The sequence below is a fragment of the Rhinoraja longicauda genome, chromosome 3 (genome assembly GCF_053455715.1).
Source record: "Rhinoraja longicauda isolate Sanriku21f chromosome 3, sRhiLon1.1, whole genome shotgun sequence".
NCBI lineage: Eukaryota > Metazoa > Chordata > Chondrichthyes > Rajiformes > Arhynchobatidae > Rhinoraja > Rhinoraja longicauda.
Genome location: NC_135955.1, coordinates 72,641,704 through 72,660,996, shown reverse-complemented (window position 1 = coordinate 72,660,996; position 19,293 = coordinate 72,641,704). Strand labels below are relative to the sequence as shown.

The 19,293-nt window shown below is 40.8% G+C and overlaps 1 protein-coding gene across 7 annotated transcripts in view; it reads right to left on the bottom strand.

The window, feature by feature from the left end:
* The window catches only part of LOC144592086 (uncharacterized), a 128,464-nt gene that overhangs the window by 102,006 nt on the left and 7,165 nt on the right, over positions 1–19,293 (bottom strand). For 5 of the 7 annotated variants that reach the window (XM_078396394.1, XM_078396391.1, XM_078396392.1 and 2 more), the window contains one exon: positions 6,375–6,437. The gene's annotated coding sequence lies outside the window, so the exon portion shown is untranslated. Of the gene's footprint in view, positions 1–1,824; positions 4,528–6,374; positions 6,438–19,293 lie in introns of those variants that run through there. The other 2 variants (XR_013547067.1, XR_013547068.1) reach the window with 2 other exon arrangements.

Below are 19,293 nucleotides of genomic sequence, written 5' to 3'. Positions count from 1 at the left end.
GACAGAACCCGTACAGACAGAACCCGTACAGACAGAACCCGTACAGACAGAACCCGTACAGACAGAACCCGTACAGACAGAACCCGTACAGACAGAACCCGTACAGACAGAACCCGTACAGACAGAACCCGTACAGACAGAACCCGTACAGACAGAACCCGTACAGACAGAACCCGTACAGACAGAACCCGTACAGACAGAACCCGTACAGACAGAACCCGTACAGACAGAACCCGTACAGACAGAACCCGTACAGACAGAACCCGTACAGACAGAACCCGTACAGACAGAACCCGTACAGACAGAACCCGTACAGACAGAACCCGTACAGACAGAACCCGTACAGACAGAACCCGTACAGACAGAACCCGTACAGACAGAACCCGTACAGACAGAACCCGTACAGACAGAACCCGTACAGACAAAACCCGTACAGACAGAACCCGTACAGACAGAACCCGTACAGACAGAACCCGTACAGACAGAACTCGTACAGACAGAACCCGTACAGACAGAACCCGTACAGACAGAACCCGTAGTCAGGATTGAACCCGGGCATCTGGCACTATAATGCAGTGGCGCTACCACTACTCCACCATGCCGCCCAATGTCTATGGGGTTAATCACACACTGCAGACTGGAAGGCTGCTTAAATAACACTCGAGTTAGCAGTTATTGCTATCAGTGAATACACTGACCTGGGGGAAATTAGAGACTTTAGACACTGGAATTGTGCAAGGTTGGGTCAAATTCTTTAGATCACATTCACATGGACCAGATTCCTCTGGTTAGGATATATTGCAATTCTCAAGCCCTGCATTTCTTCACAATGTGACATCAAATCAAGTTGAGTCAAGTCAGCTTGAGTTTATTGTCATATGAACAGGTACTCTGAGGCACAGTTACAATGCATATTTTGCTTGCAGCAACATCACAGTCACAAAGACATAGACAACACACAAATGATAAATTATACAACATTTATACATGTATTACACAAGACAGTGAAAACAAAAAGACCATGCAAAAACAGGAACAAAATATTAGTGCAATCACAATTAGAAACAGGATCATGGTAGTGCAACAAGCGGTCTGTAGAGTTCCGAAATGTGTAGGAAGGAACTGCAGATGCCGGTTTAAACTGAAGATAGGCACTAAATGCTGGAGTAACTCAGCAGGACAGGCAGCATCTCTGGAGAGAAGGAACGGGTGACGTTTCACGTTGACACCCTTCTTCAGACTGAGGTTCTCAGCAGTTACTCCAGCATTTTGTGTCTATCGTCTGCAGAGTTGCGTTGCTGAGGTTGGATTTGTGTTGTGCAGGTTGGTTCAAGAACGTGATAGTAGTAGGCAAGTTGCCATTGTCCAACTTTACCCCTTCTATTCCTTCTACTTGGTCATTCAGCCCATAAATAACTGCCAGTTAAGATCTCCCAGTTGACACAAAATGCTGGAGTAACTCAGCGGGACAGACAGCATCTCTGGAGAGAAGGCATGGGTGACGTTTCAGATCGAGATCCTTCTTCAGACTGAGTCACTCCAGCATTTTGTGTCTACTTTCGATTTAAACCAGCATCTGCAGTTCTTTCCTACACAGTTAAGATCTCCCCTTCTCTACTCGAGGTGCCTGCATAACTTGTTAGTTCGGTCAAGATTTAAAAATCTTCATCTGACGTCCAATTTCATTTTGACACTCATCACCAAGTACTTCAAATTCATTTAAGCAATATTAATCCAGATAAATACCCACAGGAAGAGGCAAGAATTAGCTGTTGTAATCAATTTATTTTTGTTTACATTACACATTCAAGAGTGAAGTTTGCAGATATAAATCATGGTGGTCAGTTTGAAACATCAACGAACTGTGGCATTCTGTTTATTTAAGCCTGATAGGAAAGTACAGATTGGTTTAAATGTTTCATGTTGCTGAGGCATTATTTATGCAGGTGTAATCCTAAAGACGATGCAGTTGTGCTCCAGTTAAACTAACCAAGTTGCACTGGTTCTACAACCAATCTCTTTCAGTCTTATGGCAACAGAGCAAGAATGCGGTATCAAGATAAAAGATCAGCCATGATTATATTGAATGGTGAAGAAGGCTTCAAAATCTTAATGGCCAACTCCTGCTCCTATTTTTCTTTTTTTTCTATGTTTATAATCTTCAAGCACCAGCAAAGGTGAGAGAGTGAGCCTTCCAGTGAGAGGTAGAACTGAACACAGAGCAAAGAAGGAGAGAGGAGAGAGGAGAGTTCAAAGCATCGGTGAAGAGCAAATCATTGCTTCCGTGATTAATGAAGGGAAATGCAGACATGAAGACCGGCATTCACTCCTGCTGCCCTGGTTAGGTGTTTGAATCTTTTCCTGCAGTGAATACAGCCCCATGAGAGTTCACCAACTCTGCCACTTCCTTCTAACCTACTTCAAGTTCTGTTCTAGCTTCCTTTCATTAGATGGTGAGTGCATGTTCTTACTTCTCCATGAAGAATATGACAGAGGATTAAACTTGCTTCAATTTCATTTTTTGTGGTTAGATATTTTCACCAAAACCACATAACAACTCCAAATATTTGGTAACTACTACCCTCTATTATGGCTTCTCTAAGTCAGAGACAAATACCAATAAGCAGTCTGACTTTTTATAGAACGTTGTAAGTAACTTGTGTAGAACATAGAAGAGCACAGAACATAAACAGGCTTTTTGGCTCACAATGTATGTGCCGAACATAATGGCAACATCAATTCTGAATTGCCTGCACATAATCAGTTTCCTTCCATTCCCTACATATCACTTGCGCTTATCCAAAAATCTCTTAAATGTCACCGTTGTGTTTTCCTCAACGACTAAGCCAGGCAACATTTTTCAGGCAATCACCAGAGAGTCCTGCACCCATTTGAAGTGATCACAAAGACTCAAATAGCTGTCCTGCCAAATTGATTATTTTTGACTCGCCATGAGATTGCTCCAAATGTTAAATCTAATTCCAACGGGATCCCACCATGAGCCACATCTTCCCATCTCCACTCCTTTCCGCTTTCCGCAGAGACCGTTCCCTCCTCAACTCCCTAGTTAACTCATCACTTCCTATCCTAACCACCCCCTCCCCAGGCACCTTCCCCTGCAACCGCAAGAGATGCAACACCTGTCCCTATACCTCTCCCCTCAACTCCGTCCAATGACCCCGACAGTCTTTTCAGCTGAGGCAGAGGTTCACTTGCACCTCCTCCAACCTCATCTACCGTATGCGTTGTTTCAGGTGTGGACTCCTATATATTGGCGAGACCAAGCGCAGGCTTGGCGATCGTTTCGCTGAACACCGCTCAGTCCGCCTAAACCTACCTGATCTGCCAGTTGCTAAACACTTTAACTCCCCCTCCCATTCTCACACCGACATTTCTGTCCTGGGCCTCCTCCATAGTCAGAGTGAGTTCCAACGCAAATTGGAGGAACAGCACCTCATATTTCGCTTGGGCAGTCTACACCCCAGCGGTATGAATATTGACTTCTCTAACTTCAAGTAACCCTTGCTTTTCCTCTCTCTCCATCCCTCCCACTTCCCAGTTCTCCCACCAGTTTGACTGTCCTCGATTACATTTTGTCTTTGTTTGCTTTCTTGTCACCTTCTCCTAGCTAACAATGATCTATTCTACATTTTCCTTGAACAACATCTCTTTTAATGTCTTGTTTTCCCACCTTACGCTTCCTGATCTTATCTCTCCCCTAACTCTTAGTCTGGTCTCGACCCGAAACGTCACCCATTTCTTCTATCCAGAGATGTTGCCTGTCCTGCCGAGTTACTCGAGCATTTTGGTGTCTATCTTCGTTGTAACCAGCACCTGCAGTTCCTTCCTACACAGTGTTAAATCTAAACCACATCAGTTTGAAGTCTACTAAAGATTAAGATAATTTGCATATTTTTTTAGCATCTTAGATCAGGAAATCAAGAGGATTATCTGGGTTACTTGCCTCTCACAGCGGTGGAAGAGAGGGATGGGAAGATAAGGAAAATTGGGGTTGCGAAGGAGAGCAAAATGGGCAATCACAACACAATCCATCTAATTTTCAAATTGGACTATGGGTAAAATGTTCAGCCCAGACACAATGTTCCAATGTGTGCTATTGACTAATGACCACTCGCCATTTCTCAATTAAATAATTGTGTTTCACTTCTCGCGATTGCTTACAGAGCTTTGCACCAGTCCTTCATAAGTTCATAAGTTCATAAATTATAGGAGCAGAAGTGGGCCATTTGGCCCATCAAGCCTACTCCGCCATTCAATCATGGCTGATCTATCTTTCCCTCTCAACCTCATTCTCCTGCCTTCTCCCGTTAATCCCCGACACCCATGCTCATCACGAATCTGTCATTTTCCACCTCAGAAATATCCATTGACTTGGCCTCCACAGCCAACTGTGGCAATGGATTCCACAGATTCACCACCCTCTGATTAAAGAAATTCTTCCTCTTATGGTCCTTCTCTTACGGTAAGTCTTCACGTTGTGAAGAGTGACATTTTATCATTGGAAATCTTGAAAAACAGAAAAACAGACTGAAACTCTCCGAGAAACAAGAATCACAAGCTTATTTATTGAACCTTAAACTCTTTTGGACCCAATTCCTGGGTTGCTGATTGTAGGCATTATTGGAATCTAAACACCAGCACAATATATCAAGGATCTGACTGGATGACATTCAGGGGAGTGAACTGAAAGCATTCACTTTTACACTTTTAAAAAGTTTTGACCTTCACGGTATGAGGAGAAGGATGTAATAATTATGTGATCAAATATTACTTCTGTTAAAATGATTTGTGATATTTTACTTTGTTTAATTAATAGGTAATTCAAATGTTAATTCAAGCGAGTCCTGCACTCATTAGTAGTGTTCTCAAGAACATCTTAAAAATGCCCCAGGCAATTCAACCAAATAGATTATTTTTGATCCTCCACAGAGATCAAGTGGGTGCAGTAGTGTTGAATTTAGAGACCCTATCATTTTTAAGTCCATAAAGGTAAATATTATGTTAATTGACAAATTAAATCTTCTCTTTGACCCTTTTATCAGGGGAAATCAAGGTCGTGTACTTTTTATGCAAGGTGAATTTGTTGGCAAATTCTTTATCCCACTGTAGAATTAAAATCTTATAAATACTGCCATATCACCGAGAATAGGATGAGAAGCCACATAGAGTCATAGATTGAGACAGTGTGGAACCAGGCCCTTTGGTCCAACTTGCCCACACTGGCCAACATGTCCCAGCTATAGTCCCACCTGCCTATGCTTGGTTTATATCCCTCCAAACCTGTCCTATCCATGTACCTGTCTAACTGTTTCTTAAATGTTGGGAGAGTCCCAGCCTCAACTACCTCCTCTGGCAGTTTGTTCCATACACCCGCCTCCCTTTGTGTGAAAAGGTTACCCCTCAGATTCCTATTTAATCTTTTCCCCTTCACCTTGAACCTATGTCCTCTGGTCCTCGATTCCCCTATTCTGGGCAAGAGACTCTGTGCATCTACCCGATCTATTTCACTCATGATTTTGTTTTGTGATCTTTGGGTCAATCCTCTCTGTGTGGAATACTAGATCGTGGCAAAAGTGAAACGAAAGAGGGTAAGTCAGCAGCAAGAAGCTTAATCAAATTTCATGGACCACATTTTTTATAATTCAGAGACATATAGCCCAGGTCAGATAGCTGGTTTCTTGTCGAAAGTTGGATTTTGTAATGGATAAACTAGGAGATTAAAAAGTCCAAAGTAAGGGGAGTATTTACTTAGAGAGACACAAGGAACTGCAGATACTGTTTAGAAAAAGGACACAAAGTGTTGGAGTACCTCAACGGGTCAGGCAACATCTCTGGAGAGCATGTATAGGTGACGTTTTGGGTTCCTGACCTGATATGCAATCTATCCTTGTTCTCCAGAGATGGTGCTTGACCCTCTAAGCTGCTCCATGACTCTGGTCCGTTTTTGAGAGTATTTACTCTGTTAATCAGTGAAAAACATTTAAGCTCCATTATCCGTGAGCACCATCATTGTTAGGGAGGGCAGGATTGCCAAGCCCTTATAGCCCAAGTGTGGGGTTTATGGCCTTCCTCTGTATTCCGTAACTCAGGGTGGTATTTTGCAAGTTTACAGACTTAATGCCAGTGCCATAGAAGCCAGCTGGAAAATGTCTTTGGGAGGAGTGCTTTTCAAACCCTCTGAGAAAGAGAAAACTGCAAACTGAAAAGGAAATAAAGCAAGATTGATGTAAAACTAGGCAATACTTGAAACAACAATCGATTTTGCACTTAAGCTATGACTGCTATTAGTAAATATTAGACCAGATTAATTGGACCTCACTCAATGCACACCTTGCGGTCATACACATACTTACAGCAGTGCAACTCCCAATGCATGGCAGCATTGTCCTTCTGCACAGTCCGTGAGGTGGAGCGGGCTGCAAGAAAAAAAAAATATATTATTAAAACCTTTAAATCCATTGAAACTGGGTTTTTACTGCAGGAGGTTAATCAAAATGTTGATATTAAAATAAAACTTTTTTCAATTAATTTATTTTTTAATGAAGGTTGATTGGGTCACCAACCTTCATTAAAAAATAAATTAATTGAAGAATGTTTTATTTTAATATCCAACTTTTGCTGGTGTAAACCTGAGGAGACATACATGAAGAGTATCTGATCCCTTGGCTCAGTAAGTTGTGGAACACCTCTGCTATCAGTGCATTCTAACAGTCTAGCTCACCATGTGCATGCATGAACAGTCTGATTCATGGATTGCAACTAGCCGCATTTCCTTGCATAAACCATCAGTGCGATCTGGCCCGATGAGATTTGACAGAACTGACATGGCTACCCATCATTCTTTACCCACACAAATAAACTGGGCATTGGTTTCCTCAGACCCTCTACCCCCCCTCCCACACCACCCCCCTCCCCAATTTCCACATGTTAGTTGTGAATACCATTTTGTTGTTTTTTTATTGATTTTGAAAGGAAGGAACTTGGGAAATATCTTTTATTCGCAGCAATCTCTTGATGTTATGAAGAAAAGTAATAGATTTGCCAGAATTTAATTTAACCTACTTGCAAAACATCAATTTTTCCTTATTCATTTTCCTGTTGTTATTTTTTGTTACCTTGGTGGGACTGTGAGCCTATAAATGGGGATAATAGGTAACTGGGATAAGAAATCTTGGAACCAGAATGCTGGACAAGTTTGGGTTTATGCAGGGTGGAAAATGGATGCCTGGACATGATTGAGTTTTGAGAAAACAAAGGCGTGGAGGAGAGAGATACTAGCTCAGGCAGAACAACATTGTGAACCATATCACTGAATTAGAAGTGTTTTATTTGGGAACTTGGCTGGGGAACAGTTCTGTCCAAGACTGCAAGGCATTGTAGCGAGTGTAAGAAAATAACTGCAGATGCTGGTACAAATCGAAGGTGTTTATTCACAAAATGCTGGAGTAACTCAGCAGGTCAGGCAGCATCTCAGGAGAGAAGGAATGGGCGACGTTTTGGGTCGAGACCCTACTTCAGAGAGTTGTAGTTTTAGCCCAGTCCATCACACAGACCAGACATCCCACCATTCTCTGTTTACACATCATGCTGCCTGAAAAAAGCAGCCAACATAATCAAAGACTTGTCCCACCCTGGTCATTCCTTCTTCTCCCTGCTCCTGTCTGGAAGACGGTACAGAAGCATGAAAGCATGCACCAACAGCTTCAGGAACAGCTCCTTGACCTCTGTTATCAGGCTTGTGAATGGTCCTTCCATAAGTCAGGGTACTTCCTGATTCACCACTACCCCATTGTGGTTATTGTGCTTTGCGCATGGAATTGATGCACTACAATGCTGAGAACTGCATTCTGCACTCAATATTCTGCCCTTTGCTGATTCTATTGTACATGAACTTGACTTGACTGTATTGATGTACAGTGTATCTGGTCGGTTTGGATAGCATGGCCAACCTGGGTGCTGAGAGAAACTAGATGACTGAACAATACGAAGAATCGTATTGACATCTTTGATGGGTACGAATTTTCCAAAGTAGCCCTCATCCATCACGATGACAAACAAATCACCTCTTAATTAACTCACTGCTGTTTTCTTTACAAAAAAAGGACAGCTATATTTTCCTCCACTTTGACAACATTTCTAAGTAATTTGCTTTATGTAGAAAATACCTGGAGTCATCCTTTTAGACATGATAATTTGTTTTTTGTGTCCATGTCTTTTGTCTCAGTCATTAAAATATACATTTCTATAGAGTCTTCTGTGCAAAATTTTTCAACTTTTAAATATTGCCTTTTTTGATCTGAAAATTAAAATTTTCAGATCATAAGAGATAGTAGAATTAGGCCATTCAGCCCATCAAGTCAACTCCACCATTCAATCATGGCTGATCTGTCTATCCCTCCTAACCCCATTCTCCTGCCTTCTCCCCATATCTCTGCTTTAAATATATCCACTGACGTTGCCTCCATAGCCTTCTGTGGCAAAGAATTCCACAGATTCATCACCCTCTTGGTTCAACATGGTTGATCCAGTCAATACTGGCATGTATTATTAAGCACTAATTGTCCTCTGGAAAAAAATACAACTCAATGACTTGCTCAACCCTATCAGAGTACATTATGAACTATTTTGGCAATGGCTAGAGTCACACGAGTAAGGACAACAGGTCCCTTAAAGTACAGTAAGGAAGCAGTTACCCTCTTTTCAAGATCAATCCAACAGCATCCTGATCACGATTAATGTTCATTATTTTTTAATTTTTTAACTGAATTAAAATTTTCTACTCACCACGCTATGAGAAACTCTCCGAACATAACCACTTTACTACCTTGTCTCCAGCATGAAGACAAAGACAAACAATAGCAAAAATGGCAGGGATTCCTCTGGTTGTAAATATATTTCTATATTTTTGTTTTCTGGCAAAACCAAATTTTTTAATATATTTACAATTTATGGGAACGCAGTGTAGATTTTGAATCGTATTCAGATCGGTTTATTTTTAGTTTATTGTCATGTTTACCGAGTACAGGGAAAATCTTTTGTTGCTTGTCTTGTTCCAGTCAGTGGAAAGACAATACATGATTACAATTGAGCCAGTTTCATGATAATTTTGCAAGAATTATTAGCAATGGAAAACTCAGTTACTTAGGAAGAAACCAAAACACATACCATGATGTGTCAATCCAACATGAGATCCAGTACCAATGGACCATTCTAACAGAATTAATATAACTTAGCCAACACAATTATGTGGGGAGGTTTCCCCAAATACATGTATGTGAAGTCCTTTCTCTCAGCATATGTTCCTAAAAAGCCATGATGTTTAGAACTAATCTCTGTATAAACAGGGCGGCACATTGGCGGAGCGCTAGAGTTGCTGCCTTACAGCGCCAGAGCCCTGGGTGCTGTCTGTACAAAGTTTGTACGTTCTCCCCGGGACCTGAGTGGGTTTTCTCCGAGATCTTCGGTTTCCTCCCACTCAAAAGACGTACAGGTTTGTAAGTTAATTTGCTTGGTATAAATGTAAATTGTACCTAGTGTGTGTAGAATAGTGTTAAAGTGCAGGGATCGCTGGTCGGTGCAGACTTGGTGGGCCGAAGGACCTGTTTCTGTGCTGTATCTCTTAACTAAACTGCGCAGCGGTAGAGTTGCTGCCTTACAGCGAATGCAGCGCCGGAGATTCAGGTTCGATCCTGACTACGGGCGCCGTCTGTACGGAGTTTGTACGTTCCCCCCGTGACCTGCGTGGGTTTTCTCCGAGATCTTCGGTTTCCTCCCACACTCCAAAGACGTACAGGTATGTAGGTTAATTGACTGGGTAATATGTAAAAATTGTCCCTAGTGTGTGTAGGATAGTGTTAATGTGCGGGGATCGCTGGGCGGCGTGGACTCGGTGGGCCGAAGGGCCTGTTTCCGCGCTGTATCTCTAAAAAAAAACTAAAATAAAGATCTAATCATGTTGGAGTGCCCAGAAGCTGAGATTCAGAAATCAATCAGCACATCTTTTTATGGTTTCCTTTTGGAAAGCAGGAAATCCTGTGGAAGCTTTTTGTGAGGGCTTTTTATTTTCACCACTTCTACATCATCAGAGCATGCACTGATCCACTTATCTCACTGAATCTCCAAAATGGCCCACTTTGTGGAGGTATTCTTCTTGGAACCACTGTGTAGATGTAGCATGAACATAAATGGATGAGAATTATTCCATAATTAACACATCACACATCTGACAAGGGATCTTGAAGTCAAAATGGTAACTCTATTCTCATACCACAGATGTTACCTAAACCAGCATTATTTCATTTTTATTTCAGACTTTCAGCAATTTCTTATTTTTTGTCTCTCATATCTTGCATCTTTTGCACTTCCATAGGAATGATGATCACAGCCATGAAATGCAAGTTGATGTTCTTGTGGTGTGTTTGGTGGCAACTGAGCTGGTTAATGACAACTTGAGAGTAAATACTAGTGACATCTAGCAAAATGTATAGCGTTTGTTTCATTTGTACTTTGATGTTAATTAATGTTAGTTGTTTTTTTAGCAATGATTTCTGAAAGCCGTTTACAGCAATCCAACGGTGGGAGTAATAATGGTATCTTCAAACCGATATTAAGATCTGAAATGATGAGATGAGGAAAGATGGGAGATGAGGTTGCAGCATAAATACTAGCTTAGATCTGTGAGTCGGAATGACTTGTTTGTGTGCTCTGAATTCCAACCCCTTTGAATCACATGCTGCTTTTCCAGCTGCCTTTATTCTCCAAGGGTGGAAATATAGATCGAGGTGTTTGTCAGCAAATTATGCAGCACAATTTTAACATAGAAACATGTGCAAAGTGACAATAAAACTGAAATGTTCTCTGAGTGTTCTACTATGCTGAAATAATTCTTGCAAGATTGTACATAAAACAACAAATCACAAGAAGTTAAGGCAAAATTGTATGTCGAGAAAAAAATATCTCTTTTAGATACTATTGCCAAACTGTCCTTGTAAACATTGAGTTGGAGGCAAAAGAGTTGATGCTGCATTTGTAAAGAGGAAATTAAGTGCATCCCTTTCATTATTATTTAATGACAATAATTTACAGCGTTGGAAGGCTAAACGTTGGATCTGTGCTTTGAAACTTGAAATCAGAATTTGGTGAGTTAACGGAAGGGCAGGATTTTTCCTTATGTTTCCTGAAAGAATTCCCTGTATTATTTCATTTCATTTTTATCAACTGATCTACATAATGTTGCTGAGGTCAATTGAATTTTAAAAAGCAGCATATATTTTATGGTTTAAATAAAACAAGTGTTTTATGTCTCCGTCTGCTAACCATATTTTCATCCTTATGTACAGTAGATTGGAATTTAGTTTGTAGTTAGAATTACATTTTCTGTATGGTGTGACAGTTTCCTAGATTAATGTGATGACAAAGTGAGTTTATTAAACACAGTTTAAACTCTGTCCAATATATCTTCTTTCTGGAATGTTGCATTGGGCAAGCAATGAAACATGAAGGACATTACTATTTGTAGATGCGATATAAAATCTGTCTGCCTCTATTGAGACATTAACCATAATTCAATTTGACTAAATTGTAGAGTCACCTGAAAGTTCACGCAATACATCCTCTCAGTTATTCTTCAAATCCTACATTTAACAGTTAGCAAAGGATCATTTATCCAACTGTGATGCCACTTTAAAATAGACCTTCTTAATCAACTTACAGCAATTGCAAATAACTGCAAAAACTAAAAGGAAATTAAAATATATAATTCAGAGCTCAATTTATTAACTTTGAAGATGACAATCCCTCTATTTACATGGATTCATAGTTTATGAAATGGTTGTTGATCAGTCACAATAATATGCACAATTAGTGACTGTAGCATTATGTTTTTTTTGTATGTCTGAACAAACCATCATATGCAATAACACTTCCAAAATGAAGGAACAAAGCCTTTAATTTAGTTTAGTTTAGTTTATTGTCACATGTACCGAGGTACAGTGGAAAGCTTTTGTTGCATGCTAACCAATTATAAGCATTCTGTCACAATGTTATGGAGTAACTTTGGTAAAAAGACGGCACGGCGGTAGAGTTGCTGCCTTACAATAAATGCAGCGCCGGAGACTCAGGTTCGATCCTGACTACGGTCACCGTCTGTACGGAGTTTGTACGTTCTCCCCGTGACCTGCGTGGGATTTCTCAGAGATCTTCGGTTTCCTCCCACATTCCAAAGATGTGCAGGTTTGTAGGTTAATTGACTGGGTAAATGTTTAAAAAATTGTCCCTAGTGTATGCAGGATAGTGTTAATGTGCGGGGATCGCTGGGCGGCGCGGACTTGGTGGGCCGAAGGGCCTGTTTCCGCGCTGTATCTCTAAATCTAAATCTAAATCTAAAACAAAAAGAATAACTTTGGCTTGGGATATATGTCCATAGCATAAGTATGTACACTTTTAATTGTGAAACTGACTTTTTGAAAGTACTGCCACTTAACATACCTCTTTTGCCCCAAACAGTGACCTACTGTTTATTTCTACTGTAGAGTATTGAGCACAGTTGTCTGTACTTTTCTCTTCCTCGCCTATGTATGTTGGACAGTCAATCCTATGAAACTATCCTTGTACACTCACTTTGCACAGATTCAAATCATGATAGGGCATTAGGATCTCTGACTACTGTGCTGAATCCCATCCTCCAAAATATTGTCTGGGTGGCCACAATTTGTTAAGAGGTTTATTCTTCCCTGAGCTCAAAGGGCCCTGCAATCATCAGTTCTTTCTTGACTTTCATATACAATAGATGCTTAATAAATAATCTGGTGAAGGCATCTGCCTAGAGTCGCAGCAGCAGGTTATCCATCTGTAATAAAGTGCGGAAGAGAAGGATTTTACTCTGGAAAGTAATTTGTGTCGTCTTTTCTCCTTTTATTTCCAACTCAATACGTGGACTTAGCCCCTCTCCAATACTTGGCTAATGCACAACGGGTATCCAACGGCCTTGGACAAGTGATGTAGCTGTGGCACTGCCTGTGAATTACCAGAGATTAACCTGCAGAGTCGATAAGTGAGTTTATCTTGTGCAATAACATGATTTCAACTCTGCCGTGCTCAGGCACACTGAGCACCTAATCAGCACCAGCACCAATGCCACTGCATGGGGCTGCAATCTCAGTTTCCAACTGAGCGTAACTTAAACTGACTCAGCCTCATGTACTTTTAAAAATGCTGAAGAACAAAGAAGAAGTTCCCAGGCACCCAGCATGCCACGTTGGACTTCTTTAAAATTGAACACATAATGATGGATGCCTCAAGTGACAACATATGGTGAATCTAAACACAGTGTCCTGATGCCTTATATAAACAATTGACAGGGCAGTAATCCAACAAGAACATGCAGATTCAGTCTTTCATGCGGTTTGAAAACGTGATCTGTTCGGATCATTGTTTATTATTGGAAAACTGAGTGGTATGGTGAAAGTACAGGATGTAAAAGTTGCTTGGAAATGCATGGTAAGAAAATTAGCTAAATTAAGAAGCATTGGATCGGTGACAATGTGCACCAAATGTCTATGCATTGTCAAAGGATGGAAGAAAAACAGTACATGGGGTGAGATTTCCTGTTATTTCTCTCCAGGACATTGAGCTACAGTATTTAATAATGAATTTGGAATAACAGGGTGGGGATCTTGAGCCCTGGATTCTTGGGCCTAGACAAATGAAATGTTGGCAGACCACCACTCTCAGCTGTTGGAACTGAAATGGGCTCGTTTAATTTTGATTTTAGTGGTTGTTATGAGCTTCTGGTAATAATTATGTCTTTTACTGGCAATTGTAGGAGGAAAGAGGGAAGGACTTGTGGGCTCTGCAGGTTTGAGAGTCATACAGCACAGAAAACAACTCTTTAGCCCATTATCCGGAGTCAGGGGGTATGGGGAGAGGGCAGGAACGGGTTACTGATTGTGAATGATCAGCCATGATCACATTGAATGGTGGTGCTGGCTCGAAGGGCCAAATGGCCTCCTGCACCTATTGTCTATTGTCTATTGTCTATCCCACACTAGCTATCAAACACTCATTTACTGTAATCCTGCATTATTCCCATTTATTATTCCTACCAACTCCCCCCAGATTTGGGCACTCACCTACACACTAAAGGCAACTTACAGTGGTTAATTACCCTCCCAACTGGCACACCATTGGCATGTGGGAGGTGATTGGAGCCCCCAATTACACAGTGACACAGTCAGCACCAGAGGTCAGGATTGAGCCCAGACAGCTGGAGCTGTGAGGCAGCAGTTCTAATAGAGTCCGTGCAATACAATATCATAGCAGCAAGTCTGAAATTTTCCTCCCTGAGATGAATAGGAAGTGCCTTCCATTAAAACTACATGTTGTTTGTTAAATTATTTAGACTGAACAAATGAAAATGAAACACAGGAAGCTGATGGCAGCAAATGAGTAAATCAGTTTAAACACATCTCAGCAGTACATTGCACTTGGCAAATGAGCGACATGCTTAGACAAAGCAATAGGAATCTCTATTTAGTTTACTTATGTAAGGGGTTTCTGCGCCGAGCTTTCGCCCGACCTAAGGTCCCCGTGCCTTGCTCTGATCCCTTGACCAGGCCGTGCACACTGGTTCCCCGTGAGTGGTTCGACCCACTCACCCCTTACGGTTCTAGACACTGGGCTTAGATGCAGGAGCTCTTACAGTGCAGAAAAAATTCAACCAGACCAGATTTCAAAACCAGGGTTTAAATGAAAAGGCTTTTATTCAGCACTTGGGACTATTGTCCATGAATATATTTATACAGTTCTATAAGACATATCTATAATACACATACCGAATACATGAATACCTTTGATTTATTAATCACAAAACGCACAGTTCACAAGACATATACCCGAATACCCTTTTCGCTGAAAACTTAAAAACACACAGTTCCACGAGACATATATCCGAATACCTTCTTCGCTGAATTCTTGAAACACACAGTTCCACAAAACATATACACGAATACCCTTTTACTTATGAATTCTTAAACACAGTTCTGCAAGACACATACACGACTGTAAGATGGGGAACGTACGACGCATCGCAACCTTGACCAACACATATTTTAATACACACCCAACGTTTATTCACAACCACCCTCCCCTCTACACTAAACTATGTCCAGGATATGTAGGATTTGGAGTACATGCTCACCATGGGGCTATTACTGGGGTTACTGGCTGTTCGTTTTGCAGTATTTCTTCTCGAGTTGCGTGCCTGTTCCTCTCTCTTGCATCTGTTCTTCTTTCCGACTTTCTTCTTGACTTCAGTTGACTTCGAATCCGGTTTTCTCTGCGCTTCTTGACTGTGTCCGTCTTGACTTGCCTGCTTGCGTTCCCTGCAGGTTTTCTTCTCGAGTTGACTTAACTTTTTCACCCAAAAGTAGTGGCCAGTTATACTGTTTCTGACCCGTCCTATCTCCCGCCAGATCTTGGAATCTCTTTGTTCAAAAAGATATGTATGAGGTTTTCTTCTGATCTGCGCTTATGTTCGGGGATACCGGGGATGGCCAGACGGTGTAAATTGGGATTTCATTGTGAGGTGATGGGTGTTAACTGGTTTCCCATCACCTACCAGGTAGTTTTCTATGGGCTATTGTGCCCCCTCACTGAGATGAACTGTTTAGGTCGGCTTGGGGCATTGTGAGTATGCTGATGTCAGCGCCCCAGTGTCTGGACTCCGACCTGGTTTCGTAGGTTTCTGCATGGCCAATACCCATCCTTTGTTCTGGCCGTGGCTTTGCAGAAACCTAGAGACTGGGTTGTGAGGTTTTTTACCTTTTGTGGCTGGTCACGAGGTCCTGCAGCCATTTTAGGACCCACAGATTGTGACATCCTTTGGTAAACTGACTGCAGCCTTTCTCCGCTATCAGCCCCAGTCTCCCGTTTAAAATGTCCAAACTGCAGCTCTTTGGTTTTGTGTTGATTTCAGAATGAGGGAAAACTTCTCAAATCTTACACTTAGTACTACCTTGAGTTACTGCTTTACAGTCAAGGACAGTAGAATAGAACTGCTACTTATATGCCATCCTTCACCTAGAACTGGATTATCACTCATTCCTGCCATACAGTCACCACTTGAAGAAAGGGTCTCGACCCGAAACGTCACCCATTCCTTCTCTCCAGAAATGCTGCCTGTCCGGCTGAGTTACTCCAGCTTTTTGTGCCAATCTTCACATGAAGACTGACTGAGTCCCTAACTTCATGTTCCTTAATCACTTCCATTATCTACTACCTCCTGATATTAGAATGTTTTCATATTTTTTAAGGTACCAAAGGTATATATTTTTTTTTCACACAGCGTAAGTTACCAGGCTCGGTGTGTTTCATGTGAAACCACCTAACTTCTCTTTTCAAGCTTGTCTCGCTCTCTGACATTCTACTCTTTGTGTCAGAGCTTTTGGATAAAATTCAAACCACCTGTGGTTATGTTTCAGGGTGTACGGCATCATCAGAAGTTTCATCCTTTTTTATGAAATATTAAATCAAAGCTTGCATGTTCCCTGGAGAAGCAGGAAATATGGCTAATAACACTCCCAGGCAACAACTCATCCTTCATAACCATAATTACACTCAACATTCTGCCATCTTCATCCTGACATTCACCATGTCCCATTCACCCATCATTCTTGTTTGCTGACACCTATTAAAGCACCATTCTCATTTGTAGTTGCGGATTCCTCCATGACTTTGGTTCTCTGCCTTTCTCCTCCAGGTCGACAACTGCCTGAGTCATCCAGTGTTTCCATCTATCTGTTTCCACTAGTGGGAGAGTCTAGGAGTAGAGGTCATAGCCTCAGAATTAAAGGACGTTCTTTTAGGAAAGAGATGAGGAGGAATTTCTTTAGTCAGAGAGAGGGTGGTGAATCTGTGGAATTCTTTGCCACAGATGGCTGTGGAGGCAAAGCTAGTGGATATTTTTAAGGCAGAGATTGATAGATTCTTGATTCGTGCAGGTGTCAGAGGTTATGGTTAGAAGGCAGGAGACTGGGGTCAGGAGGGAGAGAAAGATCAGTCATGATTGAATGGCCGAGTAGACTTGATGGGGCCGAATGGCCTAATTCTGCTCCTATCACATGATCTTACGATCATCTGTGCTCCTTCATTTCCGGCCTCTTGAACATCACCAAGTGCATGGCCACCCCTTCAGCTGCCAAGGATCTGAACTCTGAAATTCCCAGAATGAACCTCTTTCTCCCTGCCTCTCTTTTATTTAGGAGCCAATATCTCTACCTCTTTTTGACCAAGTTTTAGCACCTTCCCTTGTGGATCTCAGCTAAATATTGCTTTCTAATAACACTGAATCTAATTGTGTCATTTTATAATGGCAAAAATGCTATATATATTTTTCTATACAGAAATGTATATGTCCTGGGTAATATTTCTTGATCTAACATCTGCATGCCTCAGTGAGGATTTTCCTGTCTGATTATTTAAAGAGCTACGCTGTTACATTTTCTGTTAACATATATCACAGATCTTCTGTTGTTTGCTCTACTTTCAAAAAAATCCCTAAATACCAATAATCATAATGTCATAAGTAATAGGAGCAGAATTAGGCCATTCGGCCCATCATGTCTACTCTGCCATTCAATCATGGCTGATCTATCTCTCCCTCCTAACCTCATTCTCCTGCACTTCTCCCCATAACACCTGACATGCATATGACACCCTAATGCGCCGTTACATATATATATATTTTGTTATATTAAAAAATAAATATACTTTTCTGGTGTTGGTGGAGGGAAGAAAAGCATATATATATATATATATGCAAACCTTTGCTGCCTTTCTACCCTCCACCAACACCAGAAAAATATATTTATTTTTTAATATAACAAAATATTGCATTTAAAATATCACTGGTCTCAACAGCATTTATCATTACAATGGAACAAAGGAAACAAGAACTTCTGGAATCAATATACATGGCTTTAGACCAGAAATGTTGAAACTTGCTGCTCCCAATAAGCTGTGATATCATTGATCATCACTAATGCCCAAGGAAGTGAACAAATGTCACTTTACACATTTCCCACCAAATTTAGCAGAACAAATTAGAACTGGTCTTTCAGTGAAATATATAAGTGTTTGAAACTATAATTGTTGGAAGTTTCTATCATAGAATCTTTTTGACATTGAGAATTTAATTTTATAGGATTGGGACTTAATTCTTTATTTCAGATTTTTTTATCACTGCCACAATTTTTTTTTTAAAGCTATCTTTTGATATTTTTTCTCTCTGATTCTTTTAACTTATATTTAAAACCTAATTGTCTGTTTTTCTATACAGAAATTTATATGTCCTGGGTAATATTTCTTGATCTAACATCTGCATGCCTCAGTGAGGATTTTCCTGTCTGATTAAAGAGCTACACTATTATATTTTCTGTTAACATATATCACAGATCTTTCATATTATTATTATTTATTTTATTTCATATACAGCGCGGAAACAGGCCTTTTCGGCCCACCAAGTCCGCACCGCCCAGCGATCCCCGCACATTAACACTATCCTACACACACTAGGGACAACTTTTTTTACATTTACCCAGTCAATTAACCTACAATCTTCTGTTGTTTGCTTTACTTTCAAAAAAATCCCTAAATACCAATAATCATAAGTAATAGGAGCAGAATTAGGCCATTCGGCCCATCATGTCTACTCCACCATTCAATCATGGCTGATCTATCTCTCCCTCCTAACCTCATTCTCCTGCACTTCTCCCCATAACACCTGACACGCATATGACACCCTAATGCGCCGTTACAAAGCTCATTGCAAGTATGTGAGCAGTTGTCAGATTAATGAATAGCTAATGTACTTCCTTCACCACTGACTGTTTAATCCAGGCCATTGTTTGTACGAATCTTCCACCAACCAAATCTGGACATAAATGTTGACAACCTTACATAACTCTACATATTGGGTACCTAGAGGCTGATCAACGTCATTATCTGAATTTCCAAAGTTGTAAGCAAGGTTTGATCAATGTTCTCTTCTCCTTAAGCAGTAGAGTGCGCTTGGGAATCTGTTAAAAACATGCCTTAAAGCAGGAGTGGTAACCAGACTCTTGAAGCCCAAGCAGTTCAGGCCAATTTATGTCAGGTTTCTTAATGATTAATCTGTCTTAAATATGTTTTATTCGGCTGAGAATTTTGGAATAGCTTCATTTAGTATAATATTGTCATTGGTAAATAGACCCTTATCAAAACACTGCAACCAGTCAA